The sequence below is a fragment of the Diprion similis genome, chromosome 2 (genome assembly GCF_021155765.1).
Source record: "Diprion similis isolate iyDipSimi1 chromosome 2, iyDipSimi1.1, whole genome shotgun sequence".
Lineage (NCBI taxonomy): Eukaryota > Metazoa > Arthropoda > Insecta > Hymenoptera > Diprionidae > Diprion > Diprion similis.
The window spans coordinates 9,670,800-9,686,873 of record NC_060106.1 but is presented as its reverse complement, the minus strand read 5'-3'; the positions used below and the strand labels follow the sequence as shown (position 1 = coordinate 9,686,873).

Sequence of the window (16,074 nt, the reverse complement as noted above, 5' to 3'; positions counted from 1 at the left end):
CATTACCGAACTCGCTTCATTACTAACCCCTTACGCGCAGGCCATGCGCAGAGCTGTCTCAATTCCTCCTTCGGCGAAACCCGAAAACACCACCGAGACGAAACGCAATTCGCTACGATTGCTGCGGAGGAATGTTTGCGGGCTGTTTTGATGCTCGAGGACCTTTCTCGCTGGAAAATATTCCGGTGAATTGCGGTATCTACGGGGTAGCCGCAGCGTTCGCAGACGTCGGTGGAATCTGAATATGCAGGTCGACGACGGTGCGGAAAACGTTGGATGAAACGGAGATAGAAGTAGAGGTAGAAAGAGGGATCGTAAAAGCTGAGAAACCGGAGCTCAGTGGAGCGACAAACGTACCGACAACGACCCAGGAAACAAAAACGCACTTGACGGTGGATACTAGCCGGTGGAATAGCGAGAAACGGCCGGGCGGTGAGGGAGGTTTGCGATGAAAGTTGAAGAAAACGCGCGAAGAAGGGAGAAGAAAATATAACGACTCACGGAAGGCATAACGCCTGACTTTACTGCCTTTTAAAACTCCCATAAACCTTTCTACGTCAAACTTTTCAATTTTATGTCTCAACGTTTCGTTCTTCGGTACCTACTCTCTCGCCCCGGAGCACTTAGACCCTACTCCGAAAATGTCTACGGGACATTATTCGCACAATTCTTAAAATGATAGATGCGAGAGTGATAACTACCGATCTTCGAGAATAATTTGCTACGCAATTTCACAGCTGTCGGCGGCTTTTCAAAAATAGAAAATGCCATGTCTGCCATTAGATCTCGTTCTTTCTCCTTGAATCTTTCGTTCTGTACTAACGCTGCGACGATGAAGAGGGCGTGCTGACCCACCGGGGCAAAGGTCGTACCTGACCCCGATCCCGACCACCACGAAGATCGCAATCTGGTCTCACATAACGGAGGGTAGGTGTTGGCTGTCGGTGGATTCTTATCTGCACCCCGTCGAGGCGTCGCGACGTCAAAGCTCCGCGAGGCGTTGGCGCAGCGCATAGACGCGTGAAATGAAATTTGACAGATCAGAGCGACGCTCGTTTCAAAATGGCGTTAGCAGCCGCCTCCCGCGCCTCTCGCCGTGCCCCACGGGCATCGCCTGCCACCCCCTAGCATCACCCCCCTCGTAGCCTATTTTATACAATTCTCTTTTATCTGTTCCCACCCTGATTCCCTCGGGGCATGGGTTCGAGCGACCGGAGGCCTCCTTAGTTCCAACCCGACACCTTTTTACAAATACATCACACGCCCCTCTGGCCGACCGGTGCCCTTGTTCGGGCTCCGCATTTGCCTAAGCACATCAACTGTTGAGGGGCACTTGGAGCACTTATGCCCGGGTCGGCTGGTACTTTGCGCTGCAACGAGCCCGCGTCTTTCAGGAGACGGGAAGGGGGCAACACGCTGGATGGTCAGCCTCAGGCGTTTTAGACATTTGTCACTTTCGACGGATCCTGGCAGAAACGCTCCTTTCTCATCCGGTGTCGATAATTAAACGCCAGCTACTTAGAGGCACGGCCAGGATAAAATCCCGGGGGTAACAACGCGAAGGATGGTTGACCCACTATGCGAGAGCTTGGCTGTCTTAGGTATCGAAAACCTGACAAAATTCACACCCTGGAAGAAAAAGTGATCGACGTGAGCACCTCGTACACTCCGTTGTTGAAATGGTCTTTTGATGGTGAATCAAAGCGGTCGTTATCTAAGATCAAAGTTCCAACATCCGGGCGGGGCTGGAGTTCGGTCCTATTCAGGGTACTGTTACGGGGTCATTCGATCGAGCGGCAGCTATCCCCGCATCGAAAACCAAATTATATGCTCAAAGAATCGCTGATCTCTATTTAGATGCTATCTCTTCCGTGATGCAAACCGGACCACCAACGCCAACAACGAGGGGAGTCTCATAATGACAGACGTGTGAACAGATGAGCATCAAATTTGTTCAAAAACCACTGCACATAACGCAGCGGCGTACAGGCGACATAGGTGACGTGGGGAAACCACGCAGTGACACACGCAGAGGATCACGAGGACTATCATGAAGCGAGCCTTGAACCGGTGGCTTAAAATCACTGGCACTGCTTTGCCCTACCAACCACAATGCTGATGGAAGGGTCGCCCATTTTTCAAGTACAAAATATTCCTCCACTCTCCGATTCCGATGCGTATTCAACGGTGTTGGGAAAAACCGCTGACCTTGAGCGTGGCCAAGGTTACTCTGTGCCCACCTACAATGAAACGTGAAGTCACACAGGTGCCTGATACACGACTGCTTTGTCTCAGGACACAAGAGGCAGGCATTAACATTAGTGATGGGCGACATTTTGGTGAAAAGCACCGTTTCTCGTTGGTCGATCGATCGCTTAGGACCTTGCTGTTTCCTCGGTGGCGTTGTCCCGCGGCTCGTCACCCTCCTCTGCCCTTCGCCGCCCAAGAGTCGATCCCGTGGTCTTCTAGCTGAATCCGAAACCGACCGACCGACCGACCGACCAACCGACCGACTGGTGGACGGTCGCTCTGAGTGCGATGAAAGCTTTGACACCCCGAGCACGTACTCGGGGCAAGGACCGACGCAAGCTCACCCATCCACCCACCCACCCCTGACCCTCTCTCGCTCTCTCCCTGATTCTCTCAGACCGATGCGTCTCTCCTAGAACACGCCATTGTGTTCTGCTCTGGCAGAAGAGCCTATCTCTACAGGCGGCTGCGGGTGTGCGTCAGCTTTTGCTCCCGGTATGGATTTTCGAAAACGGTTTTATAGCCGGATGGACAAGCGTGGACGGAAACCCGCGATTAGAACGCTGCTCGTGCAGGCCTTGATTGAGCCGATCCTGTCCCGGCCCTGAAGGTTACTCGGTGCAAGCGTCGAAGCGCCCAGCGGGTGTCTGGAGACCGGTTGCAGGCTTCCGCGACGCCGTTTTTCGATTATTATTCATCGAGTGACGCCCGGGAAATCCAAAGCAACTAAGAGGCGTCGGAACCGGCTCGATTCGGAGCGCAATCCGGGCGGCGGAAGCCGATGCCGTGAGTCACTGCATCGGGCCCCTGCTGCATGCTCGACGAGACCTGCGGAGGACCGACTCGCGGGTAGCTAAACAATACACGGGTGGGTGGGGGCCTGACTGTACAATACCAAAACCGACAATGGGACACGTACCTTCGGATGGAGGCCGCGGCGACGCCACTCCCGTCACCGACGCTCGCACCCACGGTGACATCGCCGTTCGTCCGTTGGGGGCACATCCGAGCCGTAGCCGCGGTATGCCTGCACGTACGCATAACGCATCCATCCACCTGGCTCGCATCGCCTCTGTGAACACTGCTCAATAACTGTGGTTGACACAGTCGCGGGGGTCATCGTTCTCTAATAAGGTCATCGCTGTGGATCTGAGGAGGCTTAGCCAGGGTGACTGCATATGGCGTGTTCGCACAGTGTCAGCGATGATCGTCTTTCTATTAATTCTAGATGTTCGTTAGGTATGATTATTGATATATGTAGGTTCATACAACGGCTGTCGCCAAGTTGCGAAACGTACAATTTCGACCGATGAAAACTGTGTCAATAAGTTTCAGCCGGCGAAATTGTAAGGTGGGCCTCGTCGACGTTGATTATTGTACGCAAATTAAGATGGCTAATTTATTCTCGATTCCCACCACCCTTCGCGGTATCGGAATGTCAACTCTGCGGAACACTCACGAGATGGAGACACCACTTCGGCCTCGCTTCTCCGTCTCGCTTGGACCCCCGGACATGCCTGTATAACATACCTGATGCCTGCATCTGCCGCTTACAAGACGCCTCGAGGTGTTCGAATACGCCGACCCGTCCCGCGAACCAAAATTCCTCGCAAATTCGACCTGAGGAGAAATTCACCCGCGGTGAATCTGCGGCCCGTTGTCCGGTAGGCAATACGAGCCGATTATACACGGCCATTTTTGTTTTATTCTGACCTTACGTCGTTTGAAAATGATTTCGACTCGGCACGAGCTTTGAATAGTCAATGAGTTACTCAGGTCGAAAAGAGTTTAAAAAGTGCAAGAAATGGATATTTAGTTTTTGGCAAAAGGTCAATCGAACTCACTTTCGAGTGCAGGTAAATCTAAGAACTTTTAAATTTATTCCGATTGTATCAAAGCTTCTTATATTCGACCGAATGCGTCCGATTTTTCTAGATTAACCTTGAATTATTGATGAATCAAAGATCCGTAATTCAGTCGATACATTATTGATTACCAACCGCGACGCGATCCATGTCCGTAAGTGGGAATAATTAGCACAATTCAATGCGCAGGGTGATAGCGGGACGTATAAAATAATAAAGCAATATCTGGAATGGAGGAAAAATTACTGATATATCAGCGTCCCAGGGGGGTCTGGCATAACTATGAGCTATAGTACTGCCGTGCGGCAGTATATCGGAATAACCTAGCCCAACCTAGGCTAACTTAACTTACGGTCCCCATTGGCCAATAACGGCCTCTTCTAGGCCTCCACCGCATGTAGCAGGGCCGATTCTTTATACGTCTACGGGGCAAATAGATCACATTTCCCGCTAATAAGGGAACTGGTGCGACGTTTCCCCTCCCCAAACGTTACAACCTAGTACTGACTGCACGCGCCCTGGGGTTCCCCGATTTTCGCGTTTTCCTGCCAAATTCCAGCCGTCTACCAATTGTGTTACTCCTCCGTACCCCGGGCGCCATTCGCTAGGGTGTGATTCATTGTCATGGTAATGTAACTGGCAATCGATCTGCCTCATTACGTCAGCAAAGTCTCAGCCGTCACGGGTGACCTTATGATCTTTTTCCCTCAATTCATGGGAAAATCTATCGCCCCAATATGAACCGACATGTAGGTACCCTGGACTAGCTTCCCTACGAGCGGATGTCCGCGAACTATGTAAATAGCTTCAAACCTCACTCCAATCTTCGGTGTGTATCCATAATTATCAATTTTCGTTAGATATCGTAAATCTTGTCCCGCCGTAGCGTACTTATGACGTTAAACGGATCTCACGGAGAGGGTGCTAGCTGTAGGTTCACCAGGATTCCTAGATTGTCGGGTTGCGGACTGGGTGTATAAATGCTCCGAAGCTCCGCCCGGTCAGATTGCCTGCCTAATTATCTGCAAAGGCACGATAGGGAGCCCCATCTTACGAGATGGAACTCGGAAATCCAGATGGGTCGGTAGGGTGACAGTTTCTAGAACGGGAACTGCCTTCCTAGGTCATTGTTACGTCATTACTCGCCGTTAGTACGGTCTTACGATTTGAAATTTTGCCCTGTCGAGGACGATGGGAGCTCGGATTCACCGGAGTAATTGCGGGCTGTGCTAATCCTATAATTAGCGGTAACCAGTTTTTAACTTTGACAGTCTAGTTCCCGCGACAAAATTAAGGGTTGGAAATATTCCATCCGAACAATCAAAGCCGAGCGTTCGGTAATTAGAGGCTTAATTAACAGCTGACGCGATACCAAATTATGTACTAAACTTATCAGGAATTGAAAACTGTTTATCTTTTACCCCCTCCTCCCTCCTGTGGGGAACTTCCTCAAGCCGTTAATATAATGTCGAACAAACTTGGCCAACTAATACCGAGTTTATCGGCTGCGATGCGGAGAGTCCGCCATTGTTAATTCTGGAAAACCAGAGTCTCTTATCTATTGCGAAATTAGCAAGAGAAAAAAAAAATCAAGCGTATTATACCCGTTTGGAAAAAAAATTCTTTCCTCCACATTCGCTCGCAGTATGATCGGAAACTATTTCGCAATCGAGATTCAATTACCCGGCTGTTGAATTTCAGCAATAAAGTAGTTGATGTAACGGTTTTCATTCAATTCGTATAACCATCGAACGAAATCCCATTTCACCCGGGCTAACTGCCAGACCGTTGTACACCGATGGTACTTTTTGTTCTGCCCCGCTATTCAGTTCTGTTTTTCCACTCTCTGCTTTAACCACAATGAGAAGTTCATACGTGCGGTACTGACGTCTGGCATACCGATCAGCGTTGATCGAGCTCTCGTAATTTTCGCGGTCCGCGGCCCTCGCGAACATTGATCCTTAAAGGTGGACGCCAAGAGGAGTGGAAAACGGGAGAGTATCGTCCCGAGGACCTATCGCGGCATAAACAGAAGCCTTCACATAGCGCTCGACTCGACTCAACTCGGCTTGGCGTGGCGTGGCGTGGTGTGGTGTGGCGAGGCTGAGCTAGGCGAGCTGCAATCAATACTGTTTCGGCTTTACGGTAGAAACACTCTCTCTGAAACAGCCTACATTTCGGCTCGGGAAGCGACAGCGACGAGCGGTCGCTCGGGAGCGGGACGGAGAGGGATGTAGGATGGCGAGGGTGAGGTGGAGGTGGCGGGGCAGGAGGGGTAGGGGGGCGGGGGTAGGGTCGGCACGGGCCGCGGTCCGCATACTGATGGGCTCGGTCCCGCTCCCGCGTACACCGGCAGTGCCGGAGGAGAGCTTCCAACAGCCCACGAACACGGGTACGGAGCTCGGAGCTGCGATCTCCTCCGAGAGAGAGAATTCCTTTCCCCCCCACGAACCCCCAGCCCCTCCGTCATCCGGTCTGCCTTTCTTCGTTCTTAGCAAACCTATAACGTAAGAGTGGGAACCTCGTTGTTAACGTCATTCAAACTCCCCGCAGATTAATAAAAGGAGTACATCAATTGTGGGTTGGGGGCAGTTTTAACTGGTAACTCTTGATCGCAATCCTGACATTTAATATCACATACCGAGATTTTAATTTTTAACGATCGAGGGACCATTCACTCAAGGCTTATCGTACATTTGATAGTTGGAAGCTAAAGTGTAAATCGAAGGAACTTGAGCGGCTGAAGTATTATTTTAAATGACAAGGTATTATTTGAGATATCTGGAATCATTGGTAATCGTTGCACAACACTTGAAATCACATGATAGTGTTGATGAAGTCACGCGGCAAGCGTTGGAATTCATGGATAGCCTTGTAAGTCTTCCGGTAAACGTCGAGTGGTTTTAACTGATTAACAATTTCTATATTAACTTCTGTCTTTGCGCGTACTTCTCTTGATTTTCTGTAACTCGATGCAATTTTGTTCAATTTGAAAATTACTGAAAATCCCCTATAATGCTCGGAAGTGATCGGAAATCAACTAAAACCACTCGAAATCAAAGTGAAATAATTCGAATAAGCCATTTCATCACCAAGTAAATGACCCCTCAGTGAAAACTGTAAGACGTTTACGAAATTTTCAACTCGGTCTAACCTTTAGAAAATAACGATTTTTTATGTTTATTTTTTCTCCATCCACTGTACAGACGAGGCGATCGTCTACGGAGTTCCATGCTATACGAATTTCAGAACCTGCTTTTTTCATCGGACCGCGTTGTGTTACCTGCCATTTGTTGTTACGGATCTTCACTATCGAATGCTGGGTGGAAACATTCACAGTCGCTTCTCGTTTCACTTTTTTTTTCTATTGTTTTACTCAGTCAGCTTGTGACAAAAAAGTGTTGAAATGTGCATCATTTTCAACTGTACCTTATAAAGAGAGACCTTGCGAGGTGGAACCCCGAGAGTGGAAAGAATGAGTATAATAGTTTCATGAGAAATAAGAACCGTAAAAGCACACGTAGGATACATCTATGTATAATCCGGGCGACGATTTGATCCAATTTTCACTTTCTGGACAATTTGTCGGTTCTAAAAAGCGCAGAGGGTTGTTGGCGCAGGCCTTTGGGCTGAACTATAATAGAGCTCAGTCAGTAAGTGGGAGCCCGCTTCTCAATTGGCTCCCCATTGGGCTCGTTCCACTCATTGGATCATCGTCGTTCGCCGAAAATTCGATCATTATGATTGCTTATGATGTAAATGATGCCCCGAGGCAGCAATTGATTCCAGCCCATGGACTTCGCGTGGTCTGTAACTCCGTACACACCCAGCCAACGTTACCGTGCGTATGCGTACCTACTGCTAGGCCACCATCCAACACCATCCCGTCGATTCAGACGGGGTCAAACTTGCACCGTATAAGATCCCGGTGGGGTGAAATACCTAAGTGGAAGTGTAATCCATGTGTGTATAGACGCGCATATACACCTCATACTTGCGTCTCGCGCGGGCCGAAGGGACACCCCAGGGGCCTCAACCTCGATCCTCGCCGCCTAATTTGCCCCCGGCTTCTTTATGGCCGTCATTTTAAATTCCACTAAAAAGTAAACTATACTTAGGTCCTGTCTTCGACCAGGCGTATGCATTTGACTACATGTTTGTAGGTACACGGACCATTCCAAGTAGGTGTATAACGCATGAAAAGGCAACATGGACGAACTCGTCCTCGAGATCGGTGTCGAAAATAATTGTTCTACGGATGAAATTGCGGACACGTGAAAGGTACGATGGACTGTTAAGGCAGAACGAAACGGACACAGGCTACTGGGCATTCCGATAGCGATTCGTCATCGTTATACGACGGTGCACATCCCGCGCACCAAAGTCGGTTCATACTGCGTTTATTACGCGCGCGTCACGGCATTGTCTGGGCTTAATATAGAAAGTATCGATTTGCAATTCCTCTGACGGATATATTTCTCGCTGAATTTGAGCGACGCGGCTGTCGGAAGGTTTTTGGACCTGTAACGCACGTCAGAGTAGCGAGGAACACTGCAGCCCGGAAACAATGGAATTATTAACGCAGTCCAAACTTGAATGATTCAATACAATATTGACGGAAGTGTTTTCATCGTCGAGGAATAGATTGCGAATTACGTGTTATCGATACGATACCGAGAGATGCGTGTTATGTCGCACAGGCACCCTTGAGGTGAATGGCGCATCGCACGGCAACGTCTTTCGCCGGTCGTAATGTCGCATCCGGTTTTGTTCGATCGCGAATCAGCCATCGATAAATCGGCGAACGATCGATCGTCACGTACCTAACTCCCGCAGGCCTCACGTACGACAACGTCGTCTGCTTTTTCTGTCCAGGGTGCCTCGAGGACGCGCATCGAGACTCCGCACTGTCCGACACAGGAATGCCTACCGTCGTCGGAAACTAGGCGCGCTATCCAGCGCAGACAACATTCTCCTAGATTTTTCTATCCGTAAAAATCCTCGAGCTAAGATCGAAGTAACAAATCGCATCAACGCTACCGGTCGACTATACACGCAGTCATATAATATATATGCCTGTATATCAATTGCAGAATTATAGTCGCATTTTCATCCGCGGTTAACGATTTACGAAGAAGTATACGTTAGAACTGGTTTTGATAATCGAATGCGGTTAGTCAGTTACTCGATTGAGGATACGATAAGTTCATGGTGATCATATTCAAGATACTAATTGGATCTGTGGCACATCATTGTTTGCTTAAAATATAAATTTACTTTATTTTGCGGAGATACAAAAAGCATCTCGCTTGGATTTCAAGAGAGATTCAATTATGTGAAGCCCATATTTTCCATGCGTTATACAACAGCTGCGTGGCATGTATCGTGAAAACTGTAACACGGCAAAGTTATTCTGGAAAATTATATAATTTCTTGTAAATGAAATGGAAAAATCTTCAGCACGTTGAAAATATGTCAATTTCAATCACACTCGAGGATATAGCTATTGCGAAACAGTAATTCACTGGTTTAATCACCATGTCCCTTATATTTAGGTACGGAAACTTTCTTGGCCATTACGAAGGGTCGTTTAACTGCCCAAGCTTAGTTTTCAACAACATCATTTCTCACGGCGTGTATTCGTCACCAAAACAAAGATAGAGGTATACGGCAAATGCGCGGAATACGCTGTGGCTTTGACTTTTAATTTATTAACTCACGACTGTGGAAAACTGGCTGGTGTCGAAATATTCAAGGTGCAGGTCGAGTCGAGATTATTTTTTCCGTTGAAAGTTAGGTTGTTTCTTTTTTTCTTTTTTTTTTTTTTTTTTTTTGTATTACTCTTATTTTTTTTCACGTTCCGTATCTATTTTGTAATCTATTACTCGAAATTTAATACGCGTCCTTGCCAGCATTAATTAAGCAGCCTACGAACTCGCTAAATACCGTTGCGACAGAGAGGGATAAGGAGAGAAGAAAAAGGAGACACCATTAGCCGCTACTTGTAACACCGGATCGAACCACCACGTCCATTCCGTCTAACGGGCATTCCAGAGGTGAGTGCGAGAGGAGCTAGTAGCGGCGGCAAGCGAAACGTAAGAGCGGAGGAGACAAGCTGCTTGTTATACTTTGTCATTATTTATTACATCTATCGCTAATTGTTGACTTTAATTGAGAAAGTTCTCAGGCTAGAACGCCATGGGATTTCTTAGCAATTTTTATATACCTCGCTATTCATTTTTATCTCAAAGTGAACGCGCGGCGTCCCACAACGTCTGTCGCATCGCGTCGCGACGCGCTGCACGTGTCTTGGGTCAACTTCTGTCCTATTTCGTAAGCGATTCTTAGGTACCCATTAAAACTTGTTGACATCTGATGGGAACATCTCGCCAGGGCCTCGATAACAAGATCCGTTAAGCCGTTAAAAATAGTTCTCAGCAAGGCCCACCGCGGGCTGATTCCTCACCTTCGTGGCCGATTCCACTTCCAGATTTCCACCGGAGTCTTCTTTTTTTTTTTTTTGGTTAAAAATTCCGTGAAAATAAGGCCCAAGGGCAACACGCCCAGAGTCAAAAGCAATCGGAAACGAAACCCGGTGCAGCGTCAGATCCTGCGGGTTTTCGGGGCTGAAACCACGGAAACTTGGTCGGAGCTGAAGACAGCCAACCCCGTACGTATTGCAGGCGACAGCTGTCAAATGAAATGTTAAAAAACGTTAACCAAGCGAAATTCTGAGTGGTACGTGAGGAGGGTGCGCCTCGCCTCGTCTCGCCTCGCCTTGCCGGACGCCCCGGGCGGCTGGGTTTTCTGATCCTGCGTATGGTCCTTCGGTTTCGAATTGATAACCCTCCGACAGCCGCTGCAGTGCGAGAGAACAACCCTCTGCGAGCTTGAGTAGAACCGAGCGAGTATGAGAGGCACATGATGCGGCAGAATCGAAAGCTTGGAAAAGTAAACAGAAACGCAAAATAGCTGACATTGGCTGTCGTGAGGCTGGAATAATTATTACTTTGCCGTTTAATTTGATTCGACTCTGACTATAAACACATAGAAGTATTTAACGTCTGTAATTAACAGCTTCGATCTCGGACAGACGCTAATGCTGCACGTATTTCGACGGAATATATTTCAACATACTCGAATGTGTGATTACCATATTATTAACGATCACTGGCCAGCTAGTGTTTGACGAATTAGAATCTATTTGGAAGAAAATAATAACGTTTGCTGTATTTGCTGCGCGAGTAGTGCATACCTTGCCATTCATCGAACGTTAGTAGTGTAATTATTAAAATTATCTCTGGTAAAAGACTTTCAGGTGTAGAAACAATATAGAGAAAAAAAGTCATTGACAGCGTTTAATATTGCGGATTGATCTCTGCTTGTGTACTGTATATACAGATAATAATATTCGCTGAGCATTGAATTGTTACCAGGGCTTTTTAGATTAATTTATGCAATTTTTTTAGCGAACCTCACGGTTCTCTCTTCACACGCATATTTATCCGTTTGAGTAATTGCAGTTATTGCAATGTTGTGTCACTTCAATCCCTCCCTGCTCGGTGGTCACGTCAAACATCCTAGCTATCCGGCCTGACGCGTGGCCGTGCTAGATTTCACTCGGTTGACACTGAAAGATCTGTTATACGCATACGCGTCTGCATCCGATATGCTACACAAGCACACATGGACGCATGTATTATTCATAGTATGTACGTATGATGCGTCTGCAGCGATCGATATCGAGCGAGTCAGATCCGCGCTGCTGAATACTCGCCTTTTATGCATCCAGAATCACTTTCCGCTGTATCCTGATCATTGGCGATGAAATTGCTGCTCAACTTTCCGCAAGGAATACGGGGGCGAGATGCCTATTCCCAAAGATTTTCGCCCCTAATTCCGGACTGCGTAGCGTGCCACTCCGCGTTTTTTTTTTTTTTTTTTTTCTTTAAGCTCGTTGTTTTCTTAGAGGTTACTACGACCTCTAATGTCACTCCTTCTCCAATATATTCAAGAAAAATTGCATCGTCTTTCAGGGGTTCGAGATGCCGATGTCGAGCTTCGAAAAATAATGACTCTCCTCGTCAGATGACAAAGAGAAGAAATTGCTTATTGCGGGGTAATTGTCTTTGGCATCGCGACGACCCTCTTCAGCCACCATAATATACAGACTAATATATGCACCGTGGCTCGTCTACAACTTTGGAACGCCGCCGAGCCAAGCTCTGTGACCACCCCATAGAATAGAAAGAGTAAGAGAGAGAGAGAGAGAGAGAGAGTGAGCTGGCGATACGGATGAGGATTGCGGATGGAAGAAGGTGAGGGGTGGGTACGGGGGTTGCGTCAAGGCCTTATTCGCCTTTATTGAATTTCGGGACACTTCCAAGAGGGGTGCTACAAGAATTAATTCACGTTCTGCTGCATTGCTTTTTATGATATAACTGCGGTTTGTTAGACGTCATTCACCAAACGAATTCAATTTCGAGGCATACATATACTGTTTAGAATTTATTTTTCTCTCTTTCAGCTCACTCATCCTGCAGTCATCGTCCACACCGCACAAGAAGGCTTCGTTACGGATAACAAGTAGACAATGTTCCAGTCTATACTGTTATTTGCGAATCGTTGTGATTTCACAAAAGCTAAAACACGTTTAGCTCTTGATCTTCTCTTTTTCAAATTTCGTAAAGTTAAGACTATCAACCAGCTTGTCGAGGCCTAAAGAACTGGATCGTATAAATAACCGAAATAAAAATGACTCAAATTGGGTACGTACCAATTGACGGTTTTCCCAAACGGTGGACACCGCGATCGCTCTTCGATTCATCTTTTCCAAATTTCTAGAAGTCACGTGACTTTTAACGGGTCAGATGTATTGGCTGCATCACATGCCTTCATCCCTTCCTTTCTCCCTCTCTCCCTCCCAATCCCCACCACGTCGCCATCCTCCCCCCCCCCCCCCCCCCTGTATGAACACGAGGAACCGGAGACCACGAGACCCTGACGAACTGGCATCGTACGAAACCGACAACACTTACGCTTGCCAGTGACTTCCGGTTAAATTTCCCCCACCATTAGCTTCGGTCACGGGTATAAGACGACCCCCAATCGTTCTTTTGATAGACGTGAAAAGAGGACGTTTTAGTTTTTTCTTTTCGGAGAGAGCGAGTTGACGCAAAGGAGATGAAAAGATCGAGAATCGGGGAGGGGGGATCGATCTACCTGGAAAAAACTGGCACGTGGAAATCGCGAAACACACGGAATCGTGCAGACTACACGGAGCGAAAGCACACGGTACGCTGCGGCGGAGTGCCGCGTGCTAGCAACTACTATCTGTGGCAAGCGCGTCGGCAGCGAGACTTTGGTATACTGGGAGTATGGTAAGTAGGTGCACCCCTCACCGCCCCCACCCCTATTCGGAGATCCGCGCTTACCCGCCCCTCTCGCCGACGAGCCGCGCGCGAGCCAGTCGCTGCGGACTCAGGGCCGACCACGTCGACGGCGACGTCCGACCACCCGGAAGTCATTGCAAAAGGAACGTGAGTTGAAGCAGGAAACCGTCTGAAGAAAAATATCGCTCCTCTGGGTCAGAAACTATTATTACCAAACCCTTCAACGACATTTAAAACCAAGATGCGTATCCATTTGATGATATTTCTGGGACCAGTGAAGAGAAAGATCATGCAGGTCAATTTGAATGAAGGATCAGAAGTTCACCATTTCTCACTAGTTCACCTCAGGGGTCCTTCTACATTCCAAATACCTTAACAGACTTGCGGTCAGTTGAAATCACGATGGAAGACTTCTTTTTCATTGGTACGTTACAGCTTTACACCAATTAGGATAAGATTGAATTATCAAGGTACTTGGATTAAATCTGAACGTCTTCTCACCAAATCCAAGACCTAGTCTGTAACATCCCGTGGCCCACAAACAGCTTGGCACATCCTTGCAGGCGAGAGTACCACTAACACACGTCTATCGTGGCAGGCAGGGAACGTAAAAGACAACGTTTGCATGCTAACATATCTATTATAATACCCTCTCGTTGTGGGTCCCGCTCTTTCTCTCTCGTATCCGTATCTTCTTAGCTCCGCAGCATTGCACCGGTCTTCTTCTACCCCGCACATAAATGACTTTTCAAATGCAAAAGTATGAATGAGATGCAGTTGCCATCTCCGTCCCACTCGCGGTCTGTCGTGCAGCCATTACATATCCTACTCTCCCAGTCTAAAGCCCGTTCCTGATTTCCCCACCAGAAACGACGTCAACGATCCCTTCTCACCGGCATGTATGAACTTGGCGACGAGAGTTTATTTGCAATTGTAACGAAAAATCTTATCCAAGTCGTGTCCGAGTTCTCGATGTCCGAAAACAGAGTCCGATGACCCGCGTAAAACGGCTACCTGAACGCAAGTTCAGATACACATTATAGTTTTACAGTTGTCACAATCGATCGTGGCGTAGATCATTTTCACAGGGTGTAATTCCCGTTTATTTCCATTAAACGCATTCGTTCACCTCCTGCGCTACGGCGGCGTGTATCATAAGCCGGCTTGCGTCGCTCTCGGGGGAAGATTAATTACCGTCAGATTACTTGTAGCTGCTTATTACAACTGAGCGGTTGTTCCTGCAATTCGTATGGTGCAGCTGTGTGATCGATACATCATTGAACGAGTCGACCGCAGCCTGGTCCGAGACTTTAGTATTAAGGGATTCCTATCGCCAGCTTGCACCGTGTCACGGGTAATGGCACTGAAAACCTTGTAGGGTATGTGGTAACACTGGTTACAGAACATAAAGCGGAGTCTGCATTACGCGGTCGCATCAACTGGGCACAAAAGTAAAAAGTGCACGAGAATTCACTCCCGATGTCCGATTTCGTAATTGTCATGAATTTCCCTCTATCCAACCGGCGCTTCGGTGGATTCGAGGTGAAATTTCAGAACGCCGCAGGAGGACCCCAAGTGGTGCATGCAGGGTTTCATTAAAATGCAATCCCCGTGCTAATGTGAGCACATTAGATATTAGAGTCATCCGGTGCCGCCATAGAAGGGTTGCCTGCATTCTGCACCCTGCCCCAAGGTCATCACCCTTTGACAAGGACCCTCGCCAAGTCGATACGCTTATGTTAATCACCCCTGACGTCACATCCGACCCTCACCCCTCGCCTCGTCACCCACACCGTCAAACTACCACTCGTAAAATGCTTGGTGAACTTTCCCTCCGATACCGCGGAGCGCTATCTATTTTGACAGCGCACCCAAAAAGCGGGGTTCCGTTGTCTGCGGTCTGTCAAGCGGTGGGCCGTTGACACACGACGCCTGGGGAGGACTTGACTCAGTTTCAACGACACGGAACGCCAATTGCTGCGATGGACTTTTTGGTGCATTTGATGCCGATGTACTTGGACCAGCAGAAGGAATGTCGGGTAAGGGCAAGTGTAGGATCTATTTGAAATAGTTTTCTCACGAATTTTGATGAACGTAATCAAGAATTGATTATGTGGGTATTTCTCATCAAATTCCAAAATTCAAGTTTATATCTTAATAGCTTTATGCCATGCCTTTATTGTTCACGAACCTACATTTATTTCGTAACTTCCACGAAAGTTACAATATTTGAAATTCATTTTTCTGTACGTTATAACCAAAAAAATACAAGACCATTAATTTTGAACGGAAACACTTAACTATCACATTAATTCTACGTATGTCTTAAAAAATTTAACATTAGAATTTATGGAAATGATACATCAAAGGAGAACCATTTTCATCGAGTGTCCAGACTTGGTTATATTTCGCCACGAGTCTTGCCAATCAAATCTCGTATCGAACTTAGTGGTTCCGTCTAAACGTTTGCAGCACTTTTCTCAATGACTCCCTGGCTTTTGAACCTGGATCGCTTCTCTGGTCTGAAAAGGAAAGAGAGACGAAGAGTGAAAAGAGAAGCGAAGTCA

General features: G+C 47.6%; 1 long non-coding RNA gene across 1 annotated transcript in view; it reads right to left on the bottom strand.

Annotated features, from left to right (window-relative positions):
• The window catches only part of LOC124416668, a 53,858-nt gene extending 40,845 nt beyond the window's left edge, over window positions 1-13,013 (bottom strand). The window contains exon 1 of the long non-coding RNA XR_006930799.1: window positions 12,892-13,013. This is a non-coding gene — a long non-coding RNA (uncharacterized LOC124416668). The remainder of the gene's footprint in view (window positions 1-12,891) is intronic.
• Between the last annotated feature and the right edge of the window lie 3,061 nt (window positions 13,014-16,074).